This window comes from Tamandua tetradactyla, chromosome 15 (genome assembly GCF_023851605.1).
Source record: "Tamandua tetradactyla isolate mTamTet1 chromosome 15, mTamTet1.pri, whole genome shotgun sequence".
Taxonomy (NCBI): Eukaryota; Metazoa; Chordata; class Mammalia; order Pilosa; family Myrmecophagidae; genus Tamandua; species Tamandua tetradactyla.
In genome coordinates, this window is record NC_135341.1 from 8,047,409 (window position 1) to 8,067,419 (window position 20,011).

General features: G+C 37.2%; 1 protein-coding gene and 1 pseudogene across 15 annotated transcripts in view; one reads left to right on the forward strand and one right to left on the reverse strand.

Moving 5' to 3' along the window:
- The window catches only part of CHL1 (cell adhesion molecule L1 like), a 200,902-nt gene that overhangs the window by 167,391 nt on the left and 13,500 nt on the right, over nt 1–20,011 (reverse strand). For 5 of the 15 annotated variants that reach the window (XM_077128666.1, XM_077128671.1, XM_077128670.1 and 2 more), the window contains exon 2: nt 11,453–11,543. The exons of the other annotated variants lie outside the window; for them this stretch is intronic. The gene's annotated coding sequence lies outside the window, so the exon portion shown is untranslated. The remainder of the gene's footprint in view (nt 1–11,452; nt 11,544–20,011) is intronic. 15 annotated transcript variants of the gene reach the window in all.
- On the forward strand, nt 560–1,242 carry LOC143656917 (large ribosomal subunit protein eL6 pseudogene; annotated as a pseudogene).

The following is a 20,011-nucleotide window of genomic DNA, read 5'->3' on the forward strand; positions in this document are numbered from 1 at the left end:
CAACCTGAGAATATTAGCTGAACGATGTTGACAGTTTCTTTTTGCCTTAAACATCTGTGGTTATTAAAACAAATTTCTCTGATAATGAGACTGGAGAAAGTACAGAAGAAGGGCAACTAAAATATTCAAGAAGCTGAGCCCATGGGGCTGCTATACAGGGGGGAGACTAAAAATATTAGAAATTTTTAATGTAGAAAAGATGACTACAAAAACCACATAAATCAAAGCCAATAAAATCTTGAGGGATATATGGCATGTGTATGCAATTACTTTTTCTACAATCCTGGACTATTAGAACTTGGGTGAGGAATAGGAAAAATAAATTAAGGGCAAACCATTAATAATAAGATTCTTTTACAAGTATAGGTCATATAGGTGGAAGAAATAAATTGCTTCCAGGAAGATTGGGATAAATTCTTGGTTTATTAACAGAAAGGAGGGTCTATGTTTCATTTCTAACTTTGGTGAACACCAAACAGAAGCAATGTACCTTTTTCAGAACAGAATCCTTCATAAATATCTCAGTTAAAGACAGCAGCCTTCTTTCCCATCTTACAAGATGGTGAGTGAAAAGGCTGAGCAGCTGGCTACTATGGAGGAGAATCCTGAAGTCAAGAAGGCTGATGTGAGTGGCAAGTTTAAGAAGGGTAGCCTCAAGACCCAAAAGCCCAAGAAGGGGAAGCCTCACTGCAGCCAAGACCCAGTCTTTGTCTGAGGAATTGGCAGATATCCCGACCTGCAATGTATTCCAGGAAGGCCATGTGTAAGAGGATGCAGTCAGCCGCTAAATCCAGGATTGCAAAGTAAAAGAAGGTTCTTGCTACTGTCACTCCAGGGACCATCTGATCATCCTCACTGGTCAACACAGGGGCAAGAGAGTGGTTTTCCAGAAGCAGCCAGGCAATGGTTTGCTACTTGTGACTGGTCCCCTGGTCCTCAGTTGAGTTCCTCTGTGTAGGACATGCCAGAAATGTATCATTGCCACCTCCACCAAGTGGTGTGGACATCCCAAAACATCTCACTGATGTTTGCTTAAGAAGCAGCAGGGTGTAAGCCCAAGCACTACGAAAGTGAGATCTTCAACCCAGAGAAAGAGAAATATGAGTTTACAGAGCAGTGCGAGGTTGACTAGAAAACTATTAACTCAAACATGCCAAAAATCAAAGCTGTTCCTCAGTTCCAAGGCTACCTGTGTCTGTGTTCTTTCTCAGAAATGGCATTTAGCCTCACAAATTGGTGTAAAAACTTGCAAAGAACCTAATTAAATAACAGATACTTAAAAAAAAAAAAAAAAAAAGATGGCCAGCCTACAAAGAGTTGAATCTGACAGATTTTATCAATTACATTTAAGTATTTTGGGATTTTGATCCAGCTCCAAAATGTAGCACATAGTAGGTTATCAATTAATATTTGTTTGAATTAATAAATGAGTTCTGCCTTTTAAAGACCTTGTCATCTTGGAAAAATTACTAAATTCCTCACTTTCTCTGCAATCCAACGTGTTTATGATTTATCCTAACAACTTTCTGAGAGGAAGGGGTCAACACAACTAATTTTCTACAGGCTGAATGGAATTTTTATGGCCAAGTTTTTGGGAAAAAAAAAAAGCTGTCTTAGTTTGCCAGGATGCTATGACAAATTCCACATAATGAATCGGCATAAACAATGGGAACTTGTTGGCTCACAGTGTTCAGGTTAGGGAAGTCCAAAATTGAGGCATCACTTTTTCTCCAAAGTATCTAACATTCTTGTACTGGCTGCTCGAGATCCTTGGGGTTCCTTGGCTGGTATCTCTGCCTTGTGTCACATGGTGATGTCCTCTCTTTCTCTCAGGGTTCCATTGACTTCCAGCTTCTGCCTCCTTCCTATCGCTTTCTCTGACTCTCGCTTCCAGTTTCCTTCTTTTTAAAAGGCCTCCAGTAATCTGGACTAATCCAACTTCATTCCGTTGAGCCATACTTTAACTAAAATAACATCTTCAAGAGATTTATCTATAATCAGTTCACATCCATTGTAAATATGGATTAAGAAATGTCTAAATTGGAGTATATGACTCAATCTACCACAGCAGTTATAGCCAAATGTTTATTAAAGTGATCGGTCTCAGAAGAATCCTGAGGCAGAGGAGCAGGGCCTGAGGCTACTGGCTGGAAATACAAGGGTTAGAGCCCTGATCACACCCAAAGGATGGGTGGTTTTTCAACCCCAAATGCTGAGCTGGCAGAATAAGGCTGGAGGCCGGGTCTCAGCCATGTTGTCTAGTCAAACCATAAAGCTTAAACCTCAGCCCCCATCACACTAGTGGAAGAGCTGGTGCATTACCAAGTCTTATAACCTAGAAAGTCCACAGCCCTGGGGTCAGAGTCCCTCCTCTGGCCTGGCAAGCCTTCTGCTTGTTACCTTGGCCTGTGATGGGAGGGCATTCCTTGTTTTCTCAAAGTCACACTGAAATGAATATGAAAACGTCTGAAAGCATTTCAGGCACATTTACAGATGGAAAAAAAAAGTTAGCATTACTATTATTAGGACTTTCTATCCCAAAGCATTGCACAAAAGGGTCTTTGTTTATTCATTGAAGTATTTTTTACTTGACTATTGTATGTCCGGTGCTGTGGTCAAGGCACGCCCATGAGTGGGGAGCCCTATAGCCTGAAAAGGAAACTTGTCTACACAAATCCAACCCCAGGATATTATTTCCTATGTGTTGCTTGAGCCACAGCACCTGCTACTTTGGTCAGAGTATTTGCTCAAGCTGCCTTCCATCTCTGAACTGCTTCTTCAGACCTTCATCACTGGGGAGTACAAGCTTCAGCATCTCTGCTTTCCCCTCGTATCTCCAGTACAAACCCAGGGCTATATTTTCTAGCTTTCCCTTTCCCTCAAGTACTCTCTCCACTTTCTTCAGATATTTTCAACACTATCTTTGTATTTCAGTCTCAATAGCTACCTAAGGTCTCATACCACAGTGAATCTTAGGAAACAATAAGGAATTTTCAAGTAGTTTCACAATTCCACCCACAGGAAACTCACTTTTTATTGATGAATTCATGTTAGAGACGTTTTGTAGGAGATGACAATTTGTTAGGGTGGATAACTGTTTTCTTTTTAAAATTAAAGTAATCAAACATTCATTATGGAGATTTTGTAAAAGAAATATATATATATGTACATATACATACACATATATAAATAAAATAGAAATCATCTGTAGAAGATGACTACTACTAATATTTTTAATGCATTTCTCTCCCTAATTGGTATACCAGTATTCAACTAGTGATATTGCTACAGACACACATGCAAAAATCATATGCTCCTTAACTAACTACAACATTACGGACATTTTGCCTTAGTATTAAATAATCAAGTATACCATTATATATGTTCATATGCTTGTGACAATATTCACACATCTAGAAATCTAGCTTAAGTTTAGATTAAACCTATTAAGATATGTTCAAACTTTTATGCAAAGTGATATTTAGTGAGTGTAATTTATAACACTGACATTTTGAAAACAACCTAAATGTTCAATAATACAGAAATAAATACTTAGAATATAGCTCTATACTAGAAAAGTTTGTAGTTTTACAAAATGGATTTTCCAGGAATATCAAATGCCAAGAGAAAATTCTTATATTATACTATTAGGTAAAATAAATCACTACAGAATTTTACATACAGTATGAGCTCAATTTCACAAAATAAAAACCTACATATCTACATCTTCATCAAAAATGATACTGGAAGAAAATATACCAAACTGATACCACTGCTTATGGGAAAAAAGGGGGCAAAGAGGAGATTGAAGGTAATCTATTTTAATACATATGCTTTCTAATAACCATGTGTGATGGTTCAGGACTTAACTTGACCAGGCGATGGGGCCCAGTGGTCTGGTCAGGCAAACACTGGTCTGACCATTACTTTAAGGATATTTCTTGACTGGTTGACTGGCTGATTGCATCTGTGACTGATTACATCTATAATCACCTAAGGGTGTGTCGTCTACAATGGAGAGGATCTAATCAGTTGGATTTGATCCAATCAGTTGAAGACTTTTAAGGGAGAAGAGAGACTCTTTCACTGCTTCTTTAGCCAGTGAGCCTCTCTTGTGGAGTTTATCCAGACCTTTCAACAGAGTTGCCACCCTTGTGGCCTGCCCTATGGATTTAGGAATCTTGCATCCCAACTGTTGCATGAGACACCTTTATAAATTTCATATTTGCAGATATCTCCTGTTGGTTCCATATCTCTAGAGAACCCTGAGTAATACACCATGAATTCCCTTTTATGAACTGAAATAAAATAAGAAATAAAAACATTTCCCCTCCCCCCCCAAAAACTGAACAAAACATTCCCCGCCCCCCCAAACTGCATAGTTATTTGAACTAAGTAAGTCAGGGGCCTAGTTTATCAAGCTGAAAAGAGAGAGGGAACGGCAAAGGAGCAGGACATAGTCAAGATGATGTATAAAGTTTGGGGAGGCTGAAGATGAGGGTGCATGAAGGCAGGGGGTAAGTAATAAAAAAGAGGCTGAAAAGTTGGCCTGCAAAGATAGTGTGAAGAACCCTGAGGTGTCATGCTTAGATAATTAAACTTTTCCTTGCAAAGGAAGACCATTGTGGGTTTTTAGCAGGAAATGACAAGGTCAGATACATATATTATAGGGATAACCCAACTTTTAAACAGTTGTATTTTCAAATACAATTAAGTCTTCAAGGATACTTGGCATCTTGATTCATTAGGAATAAAAGAAAAAAGGGAGAAAGAAGGGAACAAATTGATTTCCTCTGGGGTGGCTTCAATGTAGCCTTTACCTTAGAGGATGAATTTTAAATGTTCCTTAGTTCCTTATAGAACAAGGTCTTCGAGTAGAAAAGGGAGGAGGGTAGCAGACAAAATTCTAGACTGCAACGTGAAGTTATATGATCTGGACACAAGTACCTACTCTGGCCATATAATCTTGAGTAGGTCACAACCTCCCCGAACTTCCCTTCCTTCAATTCTTTAACTGCATCTAATAACCCCTGAGTTGCTTCCCTCACAGGGTGGCTGTGAGAATTTATAAATGACAAACCATGTAATAGAGGTAATATCGAACATAATAATAATTACTATTTCATACACACTCACTAGCAACAGAAAACTTTGATCTGTAAAAATTATCTAAGTGCAAAAATCTAACTTGTAAAATTGTGAAATTGAATAACTAATCAGCAGAGCATGAACAAGGTACTTTAATAACACTAACAAATCATAACACTAAAATGCTTACAATGAGATATCGTAAGATGTTCAAAAACGAAGTAGGCTATAGATGTTGATAGACTCTAAATGCACCTTAATTATTTAATTTATAATTTATGACAATTAGATGCTAATTGTCATTAAATTGTAATGTAGAACAGAATATGCAAAATAAATGATAACTAAATTTTAAATTCTGTGTAATCTACTTACAGTATAACAATATTACACTGTACATTTTATGGTCATCTAACAAAGGTCTTTCATAAATACTCTTTTATTTAACTCTTCAAATAACATTACAAGTTAAGTTTTATTAGTTTCATTTATAAAATGAGGAAGAATCAAATTTAGAGGATAAAGTTACTTCCTTAATGCCATACAGAGAAAGTGGCAAAGATTCTGATCCTAATTCTAGTCCTTTCCTAACAATGTCAGAACATAATCTCTATGTCAGAAAAACAAATCATTTATGCCTTGTGAAAGGACAGCTTAAAATGACACAAAACAAACTCAGTCATTTACTGTGAAAGGAACACATTTTCTTTTTCCTGACTCATCAGCTGGTGGTTTGTTATGGATAAGCAAACAAGATGTGGATGTAGAGATTTCCTCCTTGAGGTTGTGTCCGTGTTAAGCCTTTGCTTTCATCTATTCCTATTTAATGGGAATGACACAAAAGCAGAGAGCCACCACTTCCTTAGTCTCTCCACATAATCGAGGAATCATATAGAAGCTTAAAAGACATGTTTTATTCTCTTCATTACATACTGAATGTTCAGAGTTTATTATACAAGAGATCCTTTGATCCTTCAGAAACAGGGCCCCTTTGAAGCTCTGGTAACAGTGTTTAAGAGGGATCTTCCAACAGAGGCCAGTTGGTCACTCAGCTCACATTTTAAGTATTCACTTTGTACAGCTCCTTATTGGGCCTTTATAATGCTGCGGAAGCTCACAAAAGAGTGGGGTGGGCCCACCCAACCAAAATAAAACAACCAAAAACAAGGATATGCAACTCCTTTCCTTGGACAGCCAGTGTTATAGAGGAAGGAAATTTTTATCTAATGAAATCTGAGGTGGTGGAAGGGAGAACAAAGGTAGGTAGTTGATTTGCAAGTTGAAGACAAAGAAAGTTTAAGTCATTTAAGGTACAAATTGCATACAATCATCATTCTTTTCTGTTTTTCTCAAAACCACATAGAAGATGAAGAAGAATATTCTGAGGTCAGCTATAATCATTCCACTGAAATCCCAACAGACATAATTCCAAGAGTAGAAAACTGTAGTAATTGAGAGATGAACTAATTGTCCAGAAAATGTAATCAAAAAAAAAAAAATCCCTTTCTTCTAATCCTCCTATATGCACAAATATTTTGGGAAGATACTAAGCTCTAAGGGTTTACGTATTTTAGAAAATGGACTAAGTTCTGAGGAGTCAACTCTTCCTTGGAATTCACATCTTTTGGTTTGAGAAATGTAACTGTCTCTGATGACTTCTTACATTAACTATTCACTTAGTACGCTTGCAATGACTACAACTGAATTCGATTTTGCATTCTAGGGAAAGCTTTATGGCAACTTATCAACAAAAGTATGAAGAAACCGGCTATACAGAGAACCTTTGGTGAATGACATTTTCCCCTGTTATTTTTAACACATCAATGCTTAAAATTAATGAAGTTCATGAGGGACATAACAATTAGGAAGAAAAGATTATGAAAGACTTTTAATAAATTGTATCAGGCATAGCACATGTTGGCAGAAAATATAATTAATAAAAAGTGAAATGTAACATTACCTTAAAATAGAAAGCAAAATCTCCTGGAAACAGCACATGGGGCTAATGCAAAAATCAATGTTCACTGTGCTGGGTGCTTGCAAAATTACACAATTAATCCTGTGTAAACTAACCTATCAGCAATGTGCACTGCAGGACTGCTGATAACTATCAGTCTGCACAATGTATTAAAGAAAGAGAACTTTAATGAGATCCCTTGAGAATCTAAAGATTTAAATCACATCTTTTCTCCCTAAAAGAACATTTTTACTCCACTTAACAGACACTGCTCTCCATATCTGATATACATATGGTCAAATCTACAATTAAATCAATCATCAGGGAGCCAAAGACAGCCTGTCTTGAGTCTAAAATATGCTATTGAGCTGATTTCAAAGAAATAGAGGATTTAGAAATGTACTTGAAAAAGATGTCACCTTATCTTCTTGGATTTGATGGCAATCTATAGTTGTTCTATGTCACTGAGCTCTCATGGGGGCTAACGAGCATTTATAAAATTGTATTCCCACACTACATACCAAGTGAAGAGAAGTAGCCCTGTATATATTCAGTGATAGCCTGCCTTATTCAACAACAAAAAAGAATAAAATTTAAAAACAAAGTCTTCACTAGGTATAATCATTTTTATAAATATTGCTTCATTACATGCATTGCACGTGTGCATATATATAGATACATATATATATATTAACAAATAAGTATACGTAAACATATCTACATCCATATGCATTTATCTTTTCAAACACATCTCAATAGACAATTTTGCATAGTTTAGCAGAAAAACAGTTCAAATATTTGACCAGTGATTGCGATAAGTCTTTAGTTTGTTTACTTTGACTCTTAGACTCAATGCAATTACACACAACAGCATGTTACCTGGATAGAGGTTAAATAACTCTTCAAATACTCCCATGTGCTTTCATTACATAATTAATTGAATTACAATTCCTCTGAAGAAAAACATATTATTGCTAAAACTGTACATTCCAATAACCTCATTTAATTGAACTTAACTTCTTCTGAGACCTCATTCTTTAATCCAACTATGATGTTGTTATAAATCAAATGCATTTAGATATTGTTTGCCACTATCACAAAGCTGCATGCCAAAATGGATGGATGGACAGATAGACAGATAGGTAGGCAGATAGATAGAAAAGGGTTTAGTTGCAATAAGCATAACAAAGAAAATTGCTGTCATTTTTCTGGAGCTGGCGTCCATTCCTGGGGAGCCCAGCCTGTGCTCACAGCCTGCCTTGACAGGACATTGGCTGGCTTCATTAACTCTGGCTCCAGCGTTGGAAGCAAGCATAACAGAATACAGATTATTACAAAAGCACTAATGCAAGACTGAAAGCAATGCATGCATTGGGAAGCACTATTGCAAGGGGAAGGAAGAGGGAAACAAGTGGGGAGGACAAGAGGAAACTCCAAGAGAAGAAAAGAATGTGGATGCACAGAGAACAATCTGCCCCCTGAAAAGCTGGGCATCTACTTAGAAATAAAGATAGCCGACGTCTCTTCTCTTAACGCATCAGCATTATTACTGTACCTAGAATAGGAACACATGTTATTGTCCCCAGAGTTCATGCTATTTCCAGTCACTTCTGATCTCTGTTTAACATCTTTCCATATCACCTACTTCTCTATCAAAATGCAAGGAGCTTTTTTTCATGGAACAGTAACTGAGGGTATGAGCGAGAAGTCAGATTTTTGTTTTATGTGTTTTGCTTTTTCTCATTAAGCTCAGAGGGACAACACTCCCCATTCAACGCTGAGAACTGGCACTAATACGCCAGAGGTATCATGAAAGGTTGCACATATGCGTGCTGCACTTCTAGATGCCAACTTCAAGTCTATCAGAGATCACTTCTCCTCTTTCTATGTGGCTCCTCACTCAGCCTTTCCATAAAAGCAATTAGGCAGAAAAACAGGAAGAAACATTTACAAGACTACTCCCTGCTTGGTTTTAAAAGATGGGCCCTCGCAGGAAGTGGTTATTAAAGTAAAAGTAAGACAAGCCTGGGATGGGAGAGGGGGTGGATAATATTTATACTCCTGTAAAACCCTGGCAATATCTATACCTGCTACTTTCTTGCATGAAAAACTCCATGGCATACACATTAATTTTACCTATGAAGCAACTGGGTAAAATTATTTACCTGAAATAATAGGCATGAATTAACCTGACATGCATGTCAGCTTTCACCCCAAATTGTACCTGTTTCAACAAGAAAATATTTTGACAAGGAAGAAGACACCTTTCTTATTTTGTTTTCAAAACTGCCATATGAATTATACTCAAAAAGGCATGTTTTTATTGAATCGTCTACTACGCCATGAGGTTGGGGTCCACAGAAGGAGCCTTTGGGCGAATGGGGGGAAGATACAAATTTTAGGTACTGTAGGGTAAGCAATTTTCTCTAAGAAGTCATAGAAATATTTCCACTTTAAAAGAATGCAGGCAAGCATTAATAACAGCCTTGTTACCTAGTCTTAGTGTTCTGTCTTGATTTTAGATATCTAGGGAAGTACAATCATTGTGTAGTTTCTAAACAGTGGTGTCATTTTTGTGTGTGTCTGTGTGTGTGTGACTATGAGCCTGTGTGCCTACGAAACTGAATTGTTCGGTGTTTGAGCCAGATTTCTTTCACTTTGCCTTTATGAATTGTCTTATAAAGAAAAAACAAATCAACACACTTTAAGAATTAATGCAGACTCTGCTGTACTTGAAGCCTCTGATTTATATTCATTTTCTGATTTCCAAGATGTTAAATATGGTATATAATTCTAGAAACCAAGTGAAGGATAGTCTGATACCCTGTACAACTTCTATCACAGCATTTATTTATTATTCACCTATTAATCGTCTATACTGTTGACTGTACAGTCTCTGATGTGTACATGCTGAATGCATAAAAGGTTTACAGACATACCTTCAAGTCAACCAGTACCTAACAGTTCTTTTCAGTTCTTTCATCCAATTTTTTGCACACTTCTCCCCCACCAAAATCTACGATTTGATGCACCCATTGTGGTGTTTGGTACTTCATATGGATCTAATAATATTAACAATTGCAGGAAACATATATCAAATGCAACAAGCCAGCCACTGCTCTAACAGATTTTTTTTTAAAATGATAACACAGTTAATCCTTGTAACAACCTTTTGAGGTAGGTCCTAGTCTTCATCCCGGAAACAGTAATTACAGTTACAATACAAAAACTGATCACATTTTGAGTAGTAAATCATCCTTAAAAGAAAAGATGCTACAGACTGAGAATATGACCCATAAATATGCCCTCGCACAAAAGTCGTTTCAACTCTTTGGGTCAATACTTAGAGGGTTCTGACCTTCTAACATTAACCGCAAAATACAGATGTGTGTTCTGATAGCACTTCACTGAATTATCACTGTTTTAAGGCAGATGGTGATAGTGACGGACCATGAACTTTCACCAAAATGACAAAATTTTATGGCTATTTCAACCAAAAACAATTTACAGGTGAAGTGGTAGACTGACTAATGGCTCTCCAAAGATGTTCATTCCATGCCTGGAACCTGTGACTATTTTTTACCTTATATGGCAAATGGGACTTTAAAGAGGTGATTAAGTTAAGGTTCTTGAGATGAAAAGAATATCCTGGATTCTCCACTGGGCCCAAGGAGGGAGGCAGGAGGGGCAGAATCTGAGAAGGCAATGTGAGGTGAGAAGCATAGAGAGAAACTGGAAGATGTTACACAACTGGCTTTGCAGATGAAGGATGGGGCCACAGCCTAAGGAATGCGGCAACCTCTAGAAGCTAGAAAAGACAAGAATACCGATTCTCCCTTAGAAGAACAGAATCCTGCTAACACCCTGAATTTAAGACTTCTAACCTCCAGATCTGTAAGAGAATAAATTTGTGTTGTTTGAAGTCACTAAATTTGTGGTAATTTGTTACAGCAGTAAGAGGAAACTAATACAGGCAGTAAAATACAGATTTGTGTAGATTAGAATTTACATTATAATTTTGGGCCAATACTCAGAACTTCTTTTGTATCTACAGGAAATTTGTATTCTCTTCATTCTAATTACTGTGCAAGAAGATGACTTAGTATTATATTTATAAGTCTGAGTAAAAATTATGTTTCATTTTATGGAAACCACAGTCCTTCCTTCAATAAGACTAACATCAATGATAGAGTCACAATTTTACTGAGCATATAAAATATTTTCATAAATTAAGGCAATCAATACTAAGGTACACTTGATTAATACCTTGGGTAAGTTAGATGTAGTATTTATATCTTCATAACTTAATATAAAGCAAATAATTTAAACTCTCTTTTTTCAGTGGTGTACTTGTCTATATTCATGGTAAGAGCACTCACAGAACTGGAAAGAACTTTGGAGAATTACCTGATATACTAAGTACTGTGAATGTGTAAGTCCTCATTTGAATGTTATGATGTGATGTACTGGAGATGTTAGTGTTTGTTCATAGGCTCACCTGTAAAAAGAAACAAAGCTGATATTTATCAGTCTTCAGAGATAGTGTTTCCATTATCAAAGACTCAAAATAACACTGGTTATTATAGTTGTGATTTTGCAATGGTGCTTAAGTGTTCTTATTTTATCAAGAAATTTATATGCCGAATGTAATATTAAAATATCTAGTAATTGCTTTTTAAATAAATGAGATCCATTGAATTAAGTTGAACTCCCTTCAATTTCCCTTTTAACTTTCATTTTTCCTTTACTCCCCAAAAGAATCAACATAGTTAATTTTGCATGTATCCAAAAACATGTTTTATATTTTCTACAAAGTCAATATAATGTTGTAGAAATGTTTTTAATTCCGTAACTGATCTCATATAACAAGACATCATTTTCAGTTTTGCTTTTTTTCGTATAACCAATTGTTTTTGAGATCTACATATAGATGTAGTTCACTCACTTTAGTTGTTCTATAGCAGTCAACTTCTGAATATGTATTAAATCATACATACATAAGAGTCACGTATACGAGTATATCTCAAAATATTTCTTTATCCCCTTTTGATAGACATTTAGGTTGTTTCTGATTTTACATTTACAAATGCACCTATTTTGTATATTTCTCCTTTAGCACACAAGTGAGTATTCAGTATTGAACCTATTTTGTATATTTCTCCTTTAGCACACAAGTAAGTATTTCCTTTACATCATCATGTAGCAGTGGATTTGGTGGGGTATCCCGGGGATAAACATTTTCATCTTTACTAGTTATTAAGAAATTTCTCCTCCAAAATGTGGCTATACCAATTTCACTCACACCAGTGGGGCATGAGTGTTCCTATTCGTTTACACCTTCACAAGAGGAAGTATTAAATATTTGAATTGTTTCAGCCTAAAAAAAGTTGAACAGTTTCTCACAGTGATTTTAAAAATCAGCTTTATTAGAGTATGATGTACATATAATAAAATCATCAAACTTTAAACCTACAATACAATGAGTATTGACAAAAGTAAACAGTGCATACAAATCAAGACACTCAAGAATAAAATATTCCCATCACCTCCTGTCCCACTCCCAAACACCAGTCCCTGAAATGACTCATCTTATTTCTGTCTCTCTAATTTCATCTTGTCAGAATGTCATATAAAGGAAATCATACAGCGTGTAGCCTTTTGTATTTGGCTTGTCTTGCTGAGCAGAACGCATTTCAGAGTCATCTATATTGCTATATGTATCAGTAATCCCTTTCTTTTTACTGCTGAGTAGTATTCCATGGTACGGATGAACTATGGCTTGTTTTCACTGTGATTTGAATTTGCATTGCCCTGGTTTCTCGTGAGGTTTAGTGTTGCACATCGTTTCTGAAATGTGTTCTTTCCCTCTGCTCATCTTTTCATTACATTGTCATTTCTCATCATTTAGAAAAACAATTTTGTATTCTTTATGCCATTCTCTGTGGGATTATTAGATGAGATCTGCTCACATAAATTTGAAAATGGACATCCAAGCTCTAAACTTTAATTTTCCTAGAAGAGGAACACTTTTTGCAGTATTTGATGCCACTAATATATATGCCCAAAAACAGGGTAAAAATTTGCACTGAAGTCAATATAAATTTACTTTACTCTTCAGTAAGCCTTTAAGTGATAGAATGGTTCTTTCTGTGGAAAAGGGGAAGTGGATAATGTGTTTTCTACTGACTTGGGGAAACTTAAATATGACACATTAAAATATAGCAAGGAAGGGGTGGGGCCATGGTGGCTCAGCAGGCAGAGTTCTTGCCTGTCATGCCGGAGACCCAGGTTCGTTTCCCAGTGCCTGCCCATGCAAAAAAAAAAATATATATATATGTATATAGCAAGGAAGAAGGTATCCACATTTCTTTTGATACAATTATCATGCCAATTCAATCAAGACACATCATGTTTATGATCAATAATTGAATGGAAAACGTCTTTCATCTTCTCTCTATCACACATAACAGCTGTAAGAATTAATGAGCAGGTTTTCCCAGTGCAGAAAGTGCACATGAATTCTTTCTGTAAATGTATGTTTTCTCCCATACATAGGCTCATTCTAATGCATGCCTCTAATAAAGTCCATACCACACATAAATAATGTAATGTCCACATTAGAGGATTACTTACTCAGACACAGCCCTGAGCCCTTGCAGAGCTCACCCACCTCACCGCAGTAACAGGCAGCAGGGAAATACCTATCTTAAAACTTGTCATCTCACAACAGTGTTTAATCTCTGTTTTGTTTTGTTTTGTTTTGTTTTTTGCCTCTGCAGGTTTCCTGCATGCAGGAGCTGTGTGTGATTCTTTATAACTATTCCCCAACCTACACATATCATCTTAGTAGAAGCACAAGAAATTGAATAACACAATCTTGCTTATAAAATCCTGTTTATCACACCTTAGTTGGAGTCCAAACAATCCTCATCTCTCACCTGAAATGCCAACTGGCCTTCTTCCTCTCTACCACAGTCCATTAGGGCATCACACAACAGAAAGAGCGGTTCTGGGTCCCCAAAATTAGATCAAGATGCTTAACTGCTTTAATTCCCTTCAAGTTCCTATACGGCACTTAAAATCCATATTCCCAACATAACCTTTAAGTTCTTACCTGATCTGCTCTAACTTTACCTTGTGCCACTCTCTCCCATACTCCCAGCTCTCCAGGTTCAAGCCTCCTTTCAGTTCCAAGCCAGACCAAAGACATTTCTCTCTGCATTCTTTCATCTTACTGCTCTTCTGCCTGCAACTCTAATCTCCTGGCTTGCTTTCTGTTTGCTTTCTGATCTTTCGGGATCAGTCTGAAAGTCAACTTCTCAGAGAGTCCTTTCTAAAATAAGTTCCTCCTCTTGTTTTTCTCTATCACAGTCCTTTGTATCTTTCCTATAATTATTACATTTGTTTATTCACTTACAGGTTGACATTCTCAGTAATGGTAAGCTCTGGGAGGGCAGGGAATTTGTCTTTACCACAGTACTTAGCCTGGTGCCTGGGATTTTTTCAGAGCCCCATAAATATTTGATGAATAAATGAATGAGTGAATGAATCATTGAAATCAGAACGAAACACATGCACACACATTTCATTTGGAGACAAGAGATCTTCACCCCCCACCCCCACCCCCACTTTGTATTTGGGAGCACAGTTATAGCCCCACAGGCAAATTTTTCTAATTATTGTTCTTTCTCAGCATGAATACAGTCAAACCAAATTATTCAGGAATTCACAGAAGGTAGCTCCTTCCCCAGTGCACACAGGACAGAGGGGGGCAAAAATCAAGCTACTGAAAATTTCCTTCCTCTGCAGACTTTTAAACTGCTAATCAGCACAACCAGCTTGTAGCAGATTGAAGCACAAAAGGTTGCTGAAACAGCACATAACTAATTCCAGGTGATTAATATCTTACATTGCCCTAGTGAAAATATTGACAAAGAATATGATTTGGGCTCTTTCTGCACTACTGAATTTTGGTGTTAGCTTTTTTTATCCTCTATCAGGGTATTTCCATAAATCAGCATTGCTTAAAAAAGAAAGTCTGGGTTTAGCATCCAGGATCCACTGCCTATTTGGAAAGATGCTAGTTCTCTGGATTATGGATGGTCAAATTTAGCAGCCCTTTCCCAAAACATATGGTCCTCTTTGGTAGTGTCAAAGTTGCCTCCAGCACTGTTCTTTGCAAACCCTTTGAGTATTCATATGCCTATCAAGAAAACAAGCCTCCCAAATACACTGCCAATACCTACGGGCAGCTGGCAGAGATAGGAGAAATGTGAACTCCATTTACCCCTGGTAAAGCCACATCATACTCACAGCGTCTATTAGCACAGACTCTTTTATGTTTTTTTAAGACAGGCTTGCATATCTTAGAGCTCCAAGGCTATTCTTTCATTCATGAACACATTCTCTGGTACACTGTTTCAGAACTGACACTCACTAGCTTTATGAAAAAAATTTCATTTTAATTCTTTTCCTGATGACAATGAAAATAAAACACAAGAATGAAAGGCTTTTTTTGGCTTGTTTGGTTTTTTTTTCAATTACCATGCAGGGAAGTCAAATTTGAAATACAAGACACAAAAAAGGAAAAGACTATAGTATTTGGGATTATTGGTCCAAACAGCTCAAAGATAGAATTTCACCATCACTGAGCCCAAACTTTAAGTACCAGTAATGCTATTTGCCCTATTTACCCCACAGTATTTCAACGAAAAATTCTACCATCAAGTTGACAGTTTTTAAATTCTACCTGATTAGTTTTGTCCCTCTGAAATACAGTGGTATTTTTTCAATTCTTGTTTACATTTTCTGGTCTCAGGTCCTACATCCTTACATATAAAATAACCCTGAAGGCTGGCAGTTGATATCTTTTGATGAAACTGACTTGACACTTGGGGCCAATAAATAAAATAAATATTAGCAGAAATGCTAAAAGTCTCTAAATATTCAGAAATCATAAAATGGCAAACTCAGAAAAAAAATTCACTGTTGAATCATTCCCTAGACAGCAATGCACCTTTGTCAGAAGTCAGGTTCTAAAGCTTTACAGTGAGATGCTCCAATACACAGGACAGTGTTATAATTATTCACCTAGTATGAGGCCAAGAAATAGATGTCACATTTTGCTGTTAATAAATATACAATGGTATAAGCAAATCTGTGACAAATTCAAGTGGTTTCCACTTTGCTGCTGAATGCTTTATGAGAAAGCACAGCCTTAGAGAATGAATTCAGCATGGGTGAAGCTACATAGATTCACAAGACAATGGCTGTGTGTATGTGTGTGTATATGTGGTGACACATGCACTATCTGTTTAAATTCCCAATTTGATAGTCTCTAAACTATGTCTTGTCACTATTATCTTCTTCATTGCACATAATTAATCTTTGCAAGGAAGAACCCCAGAAGAGAGAATTAAAATATTTTCCACCACTATAATTACTGCTTTAGAAACTCTAATAATGCAAATACTTTTTGCTATTGAAATTTTGAATAAGTTATTATTCTGTATTTCTATAAATCTACAGCACACAGAGAGAGAGAGTCATTATCCAAAATGCTATCAAAGGCAAAAATATCCATAATTAATCACTGCTCTGGGTATTTATTTCCACACCTTTTTATAAAAAGTGAAATTACTTATAGCTGTAACTGTAACTAAAATTCGATGTATAAAAGATTTGACATATCAATACTTATGAGTCACCATGGTCAATAAGAAGATGATATTAATAGTGTGGCAATTAGCCTCAATGTCACTTAGAAAATACATAAAACATTTTCACTTGAAAAGCGTAGGAAGAAGACACAAATCTAAACAAAGGTAAAGAGAATTCTGATTTTTTTATAGTCAGACTCTAATATTTGCAGTCCTTGCCATTGCTTTTCTTTTTTTCATTTCACATATATAGTATGGCTAGAGGACAAACAACTGCACAGTCTTGCCCGGCCTACCCTTAGCTTCCAAGACTGAGAACCAGGTTCTGGAAGGAACTAGAGGACACCTAGTTGGCTGTACTCTGAAATGTTTAGGAGAAATTAACTGTGTGATTGACTCCTTAGGCCCAGATGCTGTGAAGGTACCTATCTCCCACTATCTGTGGCTTTCTCTAGACGTACCCCAAATGAAGAAGGACTCTTTCACTTGTATTATACAGAGCCAGTTAAAAATGTAAATGAGTTATAGTAAGTGGCACAAGGCTATGACGGGAGTAGCAAAGATGGTGAGTTTAGGGGAGTACCATTCTAGAGATTTGGAGATTGGAGGTTATTGGTTATGCATTCATGGAAAGACAGGTTATTGTAGGAAAAAAGGACAGGTGGAATTTTGTCTGGAAAGACAGGAACAGCAAGCTGTTGATTAAAAGGAAAGGGTCTCTAAGGATACAGAAAAGCAGTGGGGAATAATGAAGGCTAAGTCCAGCTGTATGTGGAAACCAAGCGTGACAGTTATTTGGCCTGAAAAACTGTGGGCAGCCAGGGGAAATTTTCAAGAAGCGAGGAACACTACGGTCAATGTGACAAGTGAGAAAGGGGAATTTCATAGTAACATTTAAGCTGTAGTGGAGAAGAAAGACTATAAAAGGCAGAAACCCAAAAAGGGAGAGGTTGCAATAGGGTCTAGTGATTAGAAAACTGAACAAGGAATTTTCCAGAATGGCTGGTGAGGAATAAATCTCAGTGTGCCAAGGAGAGCTAATGTGACAAATTTCTAAAGCAAAAATGGAGGAAAGGGTGCTCTACTTTAAAGTAAAAAATTATTGTTTTTATGCCCAGAGAACACTGGAACAATCTGAGTTTGTGTTTCAATAACCCCTAGTAATTTTTTAATGTAAACTCATTATAGAAACCTCAGTGTACCAACACTTTCACTTTTTAGTCCATTCCTACCACCAATCTCCCCTCACAATTTTCATCTGAAACCTGAGAAAGCAGAATTTCAAATTCATAAGTTTCATGATATGCCATCTTAAATGTTATCTAGAACTGAAACTTGCTCAGAAAACTAACATGTCTGTTTAAGGAAACCGTTTATCTGTGGCTAGATGATGCGTCATTGAAAGAACTTAGGACAGAATGGCCTGAGTTTCAGTTCCACTCACACAACTCATTAGTTCCATGAGAAGAATGCAAACCATCTCACAGCTCTCAGCAGGGCTAACACCTACCATGCCTAAATAGCTAGTTTTTATGAGTATCGAGTTCAATGATATATATGCATGGTGCCTTTCATTCAAAGGCTACCTGTAGCATGATCTATATAAAAGTAAATTCACTATAGAGTAACAAAAGTCTTTCAATATGAAAAATATAGAGCAATAGTCTCTAAGTGCTTCTGGCAAAGCCATGAGAGGAAAACATGGTGTCCTGCTTATCAGAAGGTTGGAATAAGGGTTCAGATGCATAGGAATGACAGTATGTGTGGTTCCCAAGACTGCAGGGAACATGACCAGCTCTAGAAGGGAGAATGCAGAGGGATGATTTGGGGAAATAAGAGAAGTAGAGGCATTGAAAACACAAACTGAACCCATTTCAGGCATGGCAGCAGTTGTTTGTCATGCATTATCATAGACCATTTGAAAAAGAAAACAAAGAGCCTGAGACAGCCCCCTGCCAAATATTCTTGAACTGCTTCTTGCTCTATGCTCCAAAGTACAGCAGAAAGATATAAGAAGAATATTGGTACTCACCACCCATTAGTCCCCTTTCCATTATAGGATATAATCCTATATATAATTATATATAATCATTTGGGGGGGGGGGGGCAAAGAGCCTGCTTCCTTTCCCTTTTGTCGCTGTTAAGGATAAAATGGAGGAAATGGAGAAATCATTTCCTTTCCCTCCTTAAGCCAGGTGCTTCAAGGAATCTAAGTAGTTACTTCTAGCATCTTGACTGTGGGTTTCACCCTGTATCTCAAATGCCTATCCTGCTAAAGAAACAGCCGAAAATATTCTCAGTCAACTGCATGCCCCCTTCTCCTGACCCTACTCTTTCTCTCCAGACTGAACCACAGGTATCTCTGGCTAACCATGTTCAAAATCATTTCATTCTGTCTTCTCAAAGTCTTGTATTCTCCTGCCTTACAATATCTAGAAAGTGGGGAGGAGGGGAAGAGAGTGTACCTATGGTACAGAAGGTTGTTCTACCTGCTCCATTAGCTTTTTCCCACTATTTCAATTGTAATCAATTGTTTGGTAAGTGCTATCAGAGTGGTTTTAGTGATTCTGCTTATTAGTATGCCTTCTTTTCCATTTCTTCCTACACTGCTTACCAGAATCCTCCAGGAAAGTAGGTTGCATGAGTGCTTCCTTTGCAGCTGGCTTGACCTGTGATACTTGGATCAGTGGGTGACAGCAGAAATGATGTAATGCCAGCTCCAGCCCTAGTTTTAGGAGAACTGACAAGCTTCCAACTTGGTCTCTGTCTTAAGTTTGTTCGGGCTGCTGTAATGAAGTACTACAGAACAGTTGCCTTAAAAAACAGAAATTTATTGTCTCACAGTTCTGGAGGCTAGGAATCCAAAATCAAGGACGTGCTTCCTGTTTAGGGGAGAATCCATTCTATGCCTTCCCTCTGGCTTCTGATGGGTGACCAATAATCCATGGAATTCCCTGTCTTGCGATGGCAAAATTCAATGTCTGCCTTTGTCACATGCTAATCCCCGCCTCCCCTTTTTCTCTCTGTCTCTGCCTGCTGTCTTTGTCCAAATGTCTTCCCTTTATAAGGTCCATCCTATTCCAATTTGCCCTCATCAGTTTAACTAACATCTTCAAAGATCTTATTTACAAATAAATTCAGATTCACTGGACTAGGGGCTAGGATCTGAACATGTGTTTTACGGGCACACAATTCAATCTATAACAAATCTCTTGGAACCCTGAGGCACCATGTAAGAAGTCTAGTGACCCCCCCACCATATAGAATACACGGAGAGGACAAGCACCTGCATGGGAGAGATGAGTCC